Source organism: Octopus bimaculoides, chromosome 2 (genome assembly GCF_046866305.1).
Source record: "Octopus bimaculoides isolate indiv1 chromosome 2, ASM4686630v1, whole genome shotgun sequence".
In the NCBI taxonomy this organism is placed as follows: domain Eukaryota; kingdom Metazoa; phylum Mollusca; class Cephalopoda; order Octopoda; family Octopodidae; genus Octopus; species Octopus bimaculoides.
The window spans coordinates 179,382,747-179,395,246 of NC_142929.1; the positions used below are offsets into that span (position 1 = coordinate 179,382,747).

Here is a 12,500-nt window from a genome sequence, read left to right on the forward strand (position 1 = left end):
ACAATTAAACGTTCTGTAGTTTTCTATATGTGCGGAGGGGTGTGTATGATGAGCTTGTCCTAGACTTACAAGTAACATGTGAGCAAATTACAGGATAAGATGTAGACTCGCAATGTAACCAGTGGAAGAACTATATCTTTAATGGTGAATATATGGATTTTGGAACGTAAGTGTATGGTATCTGACGAAAATACTTACGCATCGGCCTTAGTTCAACAAATCCTTTTCAAAGTGCCATTCAAGCAACCAATTAAGCAAGTTATCAACCAATCACACCTTAAACGTCATATGGACTTATAGCCTGTGAAGACCAAAATATATATGCATCAGCAAAACTAAATCTCATGAGATAAGGAAGTTCAAAAGTTCGCTTAATAGAGCTTCACTAAATTCATTTTACAGAAAGATCAAATGCAACAAGTGACTTGGAATCTTTGAGCGATATGTGTTCTTTGAACCATATTTCATCGTCAAAACATTCACCATTAAACCAAAAAATACTAACATTAAACCAAATAAAACTATGATTTTGTTTGTATAAAAATTATGAAATCAATTGGTTTCAACCAGAATTTGGACCCTTTATATGCCTGATTCTGAAAAGAACCTAATGAACTCGAAATCTGTCAAGATTACTGGCTTAATAATTTTTCATAGACCTCAGTACATATTCGAAATATTTACTGATATTGTTTTAAATATGGTCGTGTTATAATTAATTGGGCGTTGGACACATCGCTTTTGTTAAATTCTTTTCCGTTTTCAGTTCAAAATGCACATTGTTGACTCTGTTTTGCAGCCTTCTTCAATAAAATAGCTACCTTTGATGCAATATGATCGATTAAATTGACTGTGCTCCACAGACGAACTTTCTGACCTTATTTCTACGTTAAAAAAATAATAAATTTAAGCATTAACGCTCTGGAGTGGCAAAACGACAGCCTGCCAAACTAAATGAAAAAATCAGTTACATACGTCCTTTAAAGTTCTGACTTTATATTTTGTCGCTGTTGATTTTTTATGTCATCATCTTGTGTTCAATAAAATAAATATCAGTAATGTAACTACGAAGATACAATCGGCTGCATTTCACTTGTACAATTTTATAGCTTTATTCCAAATGCTGGAAATCATTATTATTCTTATCAGTATGATAATGGTGCAATAAAGTTTACAGACAACGTGATGTCATGCCTAGTCGTATTTACATTCGTCTTTCAATCTTCTGAGCTCAATTCTTATCGTAGTCTACATAACATTTCAGCTCACCTAGCAAACTAACAGTTGTGTGTATGGACAATGCCGTATTATTCTTCAATAAAATGTGTGGTTGCACACCGAAATAGTGAAATCATTAAAGTTCTCAGTGCTGAAGTATCTGTGCCAAACCAAACACTGAATGTTTTGATTGTGCATATAGCATATTCTACAAGAATATTTTCTATAAATATCACTTATTAAAATAATATTGCATTGCTATTGATATATTACTGTTTACTCCCTAGAGTTTTCAGCCCGAAACATTTTAAGTTATCTTCAGCTTTCTGTGTTAATGTCAAATGTTTTCAATATATTTTGTAAAACTGTTACTGTCGTCATATAGCCTCAGGTCATACTAAATCCAACTCTTGACCCTCACATCGTTTTATTATTATTTTGCATTCAATCTAAGGTTTCAGTATCCCATATATCCTTCCATTTTTCATGACAGAAGGATGCAAATTCGGAAAATTACAGCTGTTTCTAGTAGGTGTCCGACCAAGTAGTATCTCCCTGATTTGATCTGTATTACAGTTCACTTATTCATCGATAACTATAAACCAATTGTGGTGTTGCAAGAGTTATACATATATATCGTCTAGGATACCATAAGTCAGAAAAAATAGGCATTCATATGTCTGAGACTAGAGTATATATATCAATTATTCAAGCAATACAATATACTTTTATAGTCCTATTTCAATCTATCTTACTAATCGGTTAGGTACATAAGAGACTGGTAAAGGTAACGTCGGCTGAATCAATAAAGTTACAGCTTTCCCAACCAGACCTTCAGATTACTGCCAAGATTGGTTTTCCAAAAGTCTAGTGTAAGACATCGTTCATTATAATGTTGAGATGTGATTAGAAGACTGTATTCTCTCTCTCTCTCTCTCTCTCTATATATATATATATATATATATATATATATATATATATATATATATATATATATATATATATATATATATATATATATATATATATATATATATATATATATATATATATATATATATATATATACATATATATATATATATATATATATACATACATATATATACATACATATATAAATGAAACGTTCAAACACTGAGATTTGAAGTTAGATGTCACTACTCTTCATATCATCTGTGGATAAATTCTAAATTTGATGATATCACCAGTAGTGGCATGGGTGGAACGCAGTTATAATAGCTTTAGGCAGCTATGAATTATAAATTTGCACGAAGCGTAATGATGCTTAATAAGCATTTACCTGCTAGAAATAAGAGCTAAATCTTAAATTAATCCACCGTAGCGCACCAATATAACAGAGAAAAACAGTATGCGAACATACACAAACATGCTGACAAGGGGATATGTAAACATATATATATTTATATATATATGAATTCATGTATATCTGTCGGGGGTATCTATATATATTTGATATATAAGTGTGTGTTCACAGTGCAAGAAAAGTAGAGACGAAATTGGAGAGTTATATTAGTTATGTAGATGTATTTTAAATTTGCTTAGATTTAAGCACACACCCATCATAAGTACAATTTAATCGCACACGTCCATGTACTTTATATATATATATATATATATATATATATATATATATATATATATATATATATATATATATATATATATATATATATATACATACATATATATATATATATATACATGTATACGTACAGATATACATGGGTATGTGTGTGTGTGTAATAGAGAGAGAACATAAACATATACTAACAGACACGCGAACACACACATATATAAGCTCAAATTTAAGTTTCTTACAAAGAAAAATACCTCTATCATTGGAAGTTAGATAACAAATGAACTTCAATTAAATGGACTTTACATGTTTTATGTTTTTCTAGCCTAGCTAAGGATCGGTAGAATGCGTATTAACTCTTCACTGTCTTGATTTAATCTTTGCTCAGACATTTACGAACACGTACTAATAATTATCCCTATCTTTATACATACGTATATATATATATATATATATATATATATATATATAGTTTTAGGGAAAATAACCAAGTTTCAAGAACTCATCGATGAAAATCCACTATCACATATAGAAAAATTAACAATTAAAAGCACAATAACATTTACTATAGGTAAGAGAATATCTTTACTATCTTCTAATATAGAGATTTTTGAAAAATATGCACCTTATTATAATAAAGCTCTTCAAGAAGCGGGTTATACAAATAATATAAAATTTTATAATAATCCTAAATATTTTTATAATTTTAGTAATAATAATTATAATAATAATGACCTTTTTAATAAACATAACTTTTATACTCATGATAATGTCTTCTTAGGTAATAATAAGAACAATAAGAATAATTGGTATTATGATAATAAATTACCTAAACATAAACTTAATTTTAATGGAAACAATTTTAAATATTATTTTAATTTTTTTAATGATAATAATAAATTTAATAATACCAATAATAAATTCAATAATATCTATAATAAGAACAAACTCTGGCTAATTATTCCATACGGCGTTCAAGTTAAAACTAACATTATTAATGAAGTTTTAAAAGTTATTGATTTATTCCTTAGTGATAATAAAAAATATCATTATATTTTTTCTAAAAATAATTTTGGTGTAGGTTATTCTACTACTAATAATGTTGCTAATATTATCTTTTCTTTTAATAAATTTAAGTTAAATAAGTATTATAAATTTAAATGTAATAATTATTCTAATATTAATTTTAATAATAATAATGTTGACCAGGATATAATTAATTGTACATGTTTAGATAAAACTAAATGTAATTTTAATAATAAATGTAATTTGAAAGTTGTAGTGTATAAATGTATAGTGAAATTATTGAATGAAAATAAACATAATGGTTATAATTTAAATAAGATTTATATAGGATCGACTTCTAATAAAATTAAATTAAGAGTAGCTCAACATATGCACTCATTTAAGAATAGAAATTTGATTAATTCTACTGGCCTCAGTAAATATATTTGGGAACTTAAATCTAAAAATATTAACTATATTTTAAAATGGGAGATAGTTTGTAAAGCTAAATCCTATCATATAGGTAATAACTTTTGTAATTTATGTAATAATGAATTTAAAGAGATATTATTTCATAAGGATAATAATTTACTTAATTATTTTGATGAACGAAAAATAAAATGTAGACATAAACTACTGTATTTATATAAAAACTTTAGCTAATGATTTTTTATTTATTTTTTATATGGGTATGTGTATATGCATGAGTATATGTATATATATGAGTGTGCGTGTTTTAGTCTATATGCGTTAGTATGTATGTATATTTTTAGGTGTATGTATATATGTTTACGTATGTATTTATATAGATTTAAGTATATATATGTGTTTGTGTTTATATATGTTTGTGTATGTTGAGTGTATATTTGTATTTACATGTATGTATAAATATATGTATTTGTGAGTATAGATGTATATTTATATATATTGTGTGTGTGAGTGAGTGTGTGAGTGTAGTTTTGTTTTATAATATTCCTTATTTATTTATTTGTGTGAATTTTTATTTGTGTATATATTTATATATATATATATATATATATATATATATATATATATATATATATATATATATATATATATATATAAGTGTATGTATATATATTTATGTATATATATATATGTGTGTGTATATGTATATACATGTTTTTTCTGTGTATATATGTGTGTATATTTTATGTGTTTATATATGTTTCTAAGTGAGTATTAGTGTATATTTATGTATTCTTTTATATATATATATATATATTTATGTATGTATATGAGTTTGTTTGTGTGTGTGTATATTGTGTGTGTATATTGTGTGTGTATATATATGTATGTGCATTTGAGTATACATATGTATATTTTTTGTGTGTATAAACTAGAGTATATATATGAGTGTATATATTTTATATTTTATATTTTTATATATATGTATATATGTATGTATATGTGTATCTATATAATATCTATATTTGAGAGTATGGGAGGGTGAGTGGGAGTGTGTATTTATGTATAATATTCTTTATTTATTTATATGTGTGTATGACTGTACTTGTATTTATATGTATGTTTAGGTAGGTACATGTGTGTATGTGTAGATATATATTTATGTATATATATAGTAGTTTTATTTTTATTGGTAGGTTAATATTTTAGGAAGTTTAAGGTTTTATATTACAATGACACTACGTTTTTAGAAGACTAAATCAATAGTAGGATTTTAGCTTATTTCATAATATTATAATATTTAATTTACGACTCTTAGTCTTATTATTAATTTATTATATATTAGAATTTAAAATTTATTAATATGTTTTATAAGATAGCTATAGTTTTTTGTTCTTTTTATGTTGTTAGTTATATAAATTCTAAATTTTTCATTCATTTTTTTAAATATTATTATTTCATTCATGTTTTCGCATTCTATTCTGTATTTTAACGTAGTATTTTCGGGCGACCTCTTGCTTAAAACGCTATAGCTATTAGATAACGTCTTAGTTTCAGTTTGAATTACGGAAAAATATGGATAAGTACTGTTTTTACTTTGCTAAAGATTTTCTACTATTTGAAACTAATATGTATTCTTGTTTTTTTATATTATTCATTTGGTTCTTTATAGATTATTTTTAATAGATAACTTATTTAACACTAAATTATTTAGAAGTTATAGTTTCATTTCTACATAATATTAGAACTTCGATTTGAATAGTGTTGATATATTTTCGATTATTTTGGATTGATAATATTTTATTAATAATTAGTCTTTATTGTTTATAATATCGTTAAAGGTTTTTTTTATTAAAACTTTGTATATATATATAAAGTTTAATCTTTTATTCTTAATAATTCTTTTCTTTCCTAATTTTTTCATTCATAATTTTTTCATTCATAATTTTTTCATTCATATTTTTATTTTTACGTTTGTAGAAATAAATATTCTTGTATTTTTCTATTATTCAATTGATTTTTAATGATAATTAAATAAACGGTTTTAGCTTTAAATAGTATAGCTTTAACTATTACACCAGTTAAATATGTACTAATTGTATCTTCATTATTATTTTAAACTTAAACTTCGTTCAAATTGTATTTAAAACAAAGATAATTTAAAACAATGATAATTTATGTAAGATGTTTTTTTGTATATAATATACATGTTATTATAATGGATGAAGGGAGGATTATTGAATGGTTATTATTTTGATATTTTTATATTTTTAATAATTTTTCTATCTTTATAAAATAAGTATTTCATATTAATTCATTTGGTACTTATTGTTGGTTGAGATATATATATCTAATTATTGTTCTACTTTCGATCTGACGATTAGCTATATTTTTGAATAGAATTTATTTTCGATAATTTCAATTGATTTTAATCGATTTAAATTTCCTTTCTACTTGAAAATTAGTTATGAAACACGTGTAATCATTTTATTATATTTATCTTATGATATTTACTTTGCTTTATTTATACTCATTTATTGTGCTTTTAATTGTTAATTTTTCTATATGTGATAGTGGATTTTCATCGATGAGTTCTTGAAACTTGGTTATTTTCCCTAAAACTATATATTTTATATATATTTCATCTATAAAGCTCAATTTAATTTTAATTTTTTATAAATTGATTTTAATTGAGTTTTTACCTGTAATTTTGGATTTTGTCCCTAATATTATATATATATATATATATATATATATATATATATATGTGTGTGTGTATAGATACATAAACAGATAGATAGATAGATAGATAGATAGATAGATAGATAGATAGATAGATAGATAGATAGATAGATGGATGGATGGATGGATGAATAGATATGATGTATGTACCCCTTATCATATTTATATCAATATTCTTCTGAAGATGGTAAGAACAGGTCCCTGACGAAAACGCAAAGGACTCCAGGCAGTAGTATTTGCTTAACAACAGCAATAATTATTCCATATAGAACTTTAAGAAAGCCTTACATATTTCTTTTTCCACTTAAACATTGTATTTGTGAAGTGAATGTTTGAAAATCCTTACTTTTCCAGATTGTGGCTTAAACATTTACCAATATGCTTCAAACTTTCGCTCATCACCATCAATTTCAGAGTAGTGGGTAAGTTAACTACATTGACCCCAGTGCTCAACTGGTACTTATTTTATCGACCCCAAGAGGATGAAGGGCAAAGTCGACTTGGTTGTAATTTGAACTCAGAACATAAAGATTAACGAAATGTCGCTAAGCATTTTGCCCTACGTGCTAATGACTCTGCCAGTTCGACGCCTTAACATTTACTAATATACACAAGTTAACTGATGATTATTGGTATAAATGTAAATTATAATCACAATAGAGGAACTTTTCTGACTTGATTTCAAAATTTTTGTTCACGACTGCTGTGTAGCTAAATTATATGATTATACATGATTATACATGACGTTTCAGTCCTGACCCATTTTACCAGATTAGGCCTCTTATGTGGGCACTTGATAGGCGTTTTGATGGGAATGTGCCACAAATAGTCCTTAAAAGCAAAATTTAAGCATAGCTGTAGGTAATGGAAAATACTAATTACGCATAAATTCAAACACATAAAATGTATTAGCTTATTTTTAGAATTTCCAGTGATTTATCAGAAGCTATTTCTTATCAACTAAATGTCTAATTACAACTATGTAATGTACATATCAAACTGTCAGCAATTAATTGTTAATAATATTATATTTATGGGTTTATATACATAAGTTGTTAATTCGATTCATATCTTGTCCTCTATGTACACTTGCGCGAATATGTCAAAAGATAAATTTTGGAATGATCTCCGATCGTTGCCACTTGACTTATTTGTGGCTGTATACATAGAAAACAAGATTTGATTCGTACTGGGAACCTTTATATACGATTGAAACTTAATAATGTTCTTTTCCACTACTTTTGTCCAAGTCTATATAGATAGGGAAAATAAAATGGAAAAAGAAAAAATATTTTTTCATAATATATCAATTGTTAAACTTTCCTTTTCTTGCGCAGTTTTATTTATCAAAATTGTTTACATCGGCAGTTATTGTAACTATCAATATTTAAATCATGAAATCCCTCCTAGTCGAATAATACACCTTAATGTAATAACTTTAAAGTATGCACAGCACGTCACGTATACCTTACATCCTATATGGAAAATAGAAAAAAAAAATTGATTCAGTTGCCAGAGCAATTAAAACCTTGAGCTGATGCTAAGTAACGGATAGAATTCTTTGCTCCCTTTAGCCATCTAATGAGAGGAATTTAATTCAACTCCGCAGGCAACCAATTCACTCGTTAAGTATAGACTGTTCTCAGTGATTTCTCGGTAAAATAGTACATATTTACGGTCAGAAGTAATAAACCTGCTAATATTAAGGTAAGAGATACGAAATTCTGGATTTAATAGTGAGAAGTTGAACACTGTCGACTAGACTATCGATAATTCACGCAACAATGTTGCATAAACATTAAGCTTGCTCAATGTGACTGTCAACTTTTGTTACACTATACTGCTAACATCTCTTGAAGGAAAACTATAAAAGTAAGACATTAAATCCATGAAACAAAACAGCATAGGCAAAGCAAAATAAATGATCTGATGTTTCGACGAGAAAGTTTGAGTAATATTTGGTCAATAGTAATTGGATTTACAGAATATATTAAAAAATTCAATCAACACAGGAGTATAGATGGCTAACGGACCTGCAATAAATAGCAAACAAATCTCCTTCAATTCACACTTTATCATCTCCAAAACAAGGAAAAACACATAAGAAAATACGATTCTACATATAGCATGGTTGAAAAAAAATCGGAAGGTTTTTGATTCTAATTCTATTCTCAGAGCTAATATTGATTTAACAAGGGTATCCATGATTGTTGGTCTTTACTACTGTCCCTTTAAAGTTCCTTTTTTTTGTGCGTGTTCTATTTACGCTTTAATTACTGTTAGAACTTCTAAATTCTTCTCTGTTTATTATGTCTAATATATGTATATGTATGGGATGAGAATTACTGCTGCAACAAATGAATTGCATATAAAATATGAAGTTGAGTTTACATTAAGATAAGTGATAGCGTATAAAAAATATTGTTTTATGAAATAAAGACTTCCTTACCTCCTCAGGTTTGAAATTATTGTAACTCCCAACAAGGTCTAACCCGGTACAAAGCGCAACTTGCTACTCGTACAGTACATGGCTCCCCCATCTGAGACGGCGTTATAACTTAAATATACAAACATCTGAAAAAACATTGCAAAAGGCCATCCGATTGATTAGAAGTAAGTCACTCAATAAGACATTCTTATTTCTGACTCACCGATGTGATGTCTCTTATTGGACAACTGTCACGAGCGTTTTCGTATTTCTCAGAATGATCAACTCATTGACTAACATAATGCCTATCGAATTCCTTACCAAATCCACTCTTAGGAACTGGTAACATTGAATTATACCACACAGCAGATAACAGAATGCAGTCAAAGACACACATCCTGATGATATTTTGTTCACATTACATGGACATGAAAATATAGAAGGAACTAATGTTGGTTTCGCAGCATTACAACCACCTGACCTGAACTGACCAACAGAGGCCTAAATGTCGAAAGGCCAGTATCAGACATCGGTGTTTCACCATTCTTGTGGCACACACACATACACACATACATATATACTATTTATTTAAAAGACACAAGATATGTATTAAAGCGCTACGAAAAGTGTCATATGTTGAGAAAACTCAAACACATTCTTCAGGCGCAAACCACGTATCTTAACGAACTATAGAAATTGAATAATGGAAGAAACGCGAAAAAGCTGAGAAGGCAGCATATAGAAAACGCAGATAGTAAACAACGGAAAACGCAAAGCAGAAACTAAAATGTGGAAAAGTATAAACGTAAAAGAGCTATCCTCCTTAGACCTTAAATGATAAGGCTGGAAATAAATCAAGTCAGGAATAGACGGAATTTTCCAAATCTTCAAAATGTATTGATATATATGCATGCAACCTCTGAAAATTTCTGACCTGGACTTTAATAGAGAGTTAGATCTGAACAGGATTTGCGCTCTTTCAGCCAAAGTCGATACATTCACATAGGGTATGGATTTCTCAATTACTTTCTATTTAATCACATGCGGTATTTCATTGTCTTTCAAAGTCCATACGTAGCTAGCCAACTTAGTAGCTTTACTTTTGTCGCTATGTCACTAGATCTATTATTAATATTTTGATTATTATTAGAGGGATTATGAATTAATTTATCTTTTGAAGCCACTATTGGTTAAGGCTTTGTTATAATAAGGGGCAGCTTTCTCGAAAATTTCTTTGGAAGAAGAGAGGTTAGACACTCTGTTACTAATATTAGTTATCAAGTTTTTAAATATTACAGGAGGGTGATAAGACTGCTTATGCATGTATGCGAGGTTCTCATTAGGCTTATAGATATGTTTATACGAGGTGGAGTTTAAATCTCGGGAAACATCTAAATAAACGACTATAGAGAGATTAGTAGCGACTGTAATTTTAAGTCCTAATTGATTAAAGGTCGAAATCAGTTGCTTTCTAAATCTATAAAGACTGTAACCATCACACCCACGGGAAATACCCAGATGGAATACTTTTTAGTTGAATTTTCTATCACGGATCAGTACATTTATTTATCTATCTATCTATCTATCTATCTATCTATCTATCTATCTATCTATCTATCTATCTAACTATTTATATATATATACTATTTGTACTAGTATTACTTATTATGCTTTGCTAATTGCAACATCATTGCCTGAATAGACCTGGTGCTTTATTTAGTGTTGACGGGAGACTCGGTTATATCGCAGTTATCATTGTTATATCATTACTGCGTCTATCATTGAGGAGCACTTAACAGGGCGAAATCACATGAGCTGCCAGTTCCGGTGGCTGTAGCAGACAGCCCTCGTCTCTCACCGATATACATACGAGTGCTTCTATGCACCACGAGTCTATATGAGAGGACCTCTCGAAGTAAATAACGCCGTATTCTGTATTCTAACTCAACATTCAAGTTAAACTGGAGATAAGATTGTCTTTTGATATTAATATGTATTCTTTAGACATTGTGAGACTACTAACATAGTGTATACTCAATATACTGTACATATGCTTTTATATTTCTGTGTACGTTTGTATATATATATATATATATATATATATATATATATATACAAATGCAAATATTAAGAATGATATGTTCAGAACAGTCACTACCTTGAATTTATTCAGAACTATTGCAACCACAACAGATCACTTTAACGTCACTTGACCATTTAAGAGGATTCCACCAACATCTTACTACTGCCATACCACTCCCGTATTTTTCTTCTTTTCTTACTCCCTTTTCTTCTTCTTTTTTTTCTTCTTCTTCTTCTTCTTCTTCTTCTTATTATTATTATTGTTATTATTATTATTATTATTATTATTATTATTATTATTATTATTATTATTATTATTATTGTTGTTGTTGTTGTTGCTGTTATCATTATACGCCGCCTCCTTTCACGGCTACTGCTGCTTAAACAATCAAAACCAAGAACTCATATCAAATATACTTTTAGGACTACTACTACCTACTACCAAGCCTTCACAAGAGTAAAAAAAGAAACAGACAGACAGAAAAAAAGAAAATGTCCCTTGTATTTGAAAGCTATGGAAATATTTTTAAAAAACATTTCATTTAATTTTTCCACAATTTAATTGTTTTTCAGGCTGCCCATTGACTCACCGCATATAGATCAGTCTGGAGTTGAGTTCGGTCTTCTTCATTGATGATATGATGGAGCATAGTGTCATCAGCAAATATTTTCACTCTGCAGTGTTTTACGACGCTCGAAAAGTCGTTTATATAGATTATAAAAAGGAGCGGGCCCAAGACATTCCCCTGAGGAACACCACTAGTGACAGTTGCTGGGCTTTAGTGAACTACATCGGTCACAACATGTTGTGTTCTATTCGCCAGGAAATACTTAAAGTTTTGCGCGGATTCCAGCATTTATCAATTTTGAGAGTAAGATACTATAGTCAACCGTGTAGAACGCTTTACTGAAGTCAAGGTATATGACATCAGGCTATAAGTATATCCTCAATGTGGTGTAAGAGGTGTGTTAGACAGCCCCTGCCACATCGAAAGC

The 12,500-nt window shown here is 28.3% G+C and overlaps 1 long non-coding RNA gene across 1 annotated transcript in view; it reads left to right on the forward strand.

The window, feature by feature from the left end:
• The window catches only part of LOC128247053 (uncharacterized), a 476,761-nt gene that overhangs the window by 279,155 nt on the left and 185,106 nt on the right, over window positions 1-12,500 (forward strand). The gene's annotated exons all lie outside the window — the stretch shown is intronic.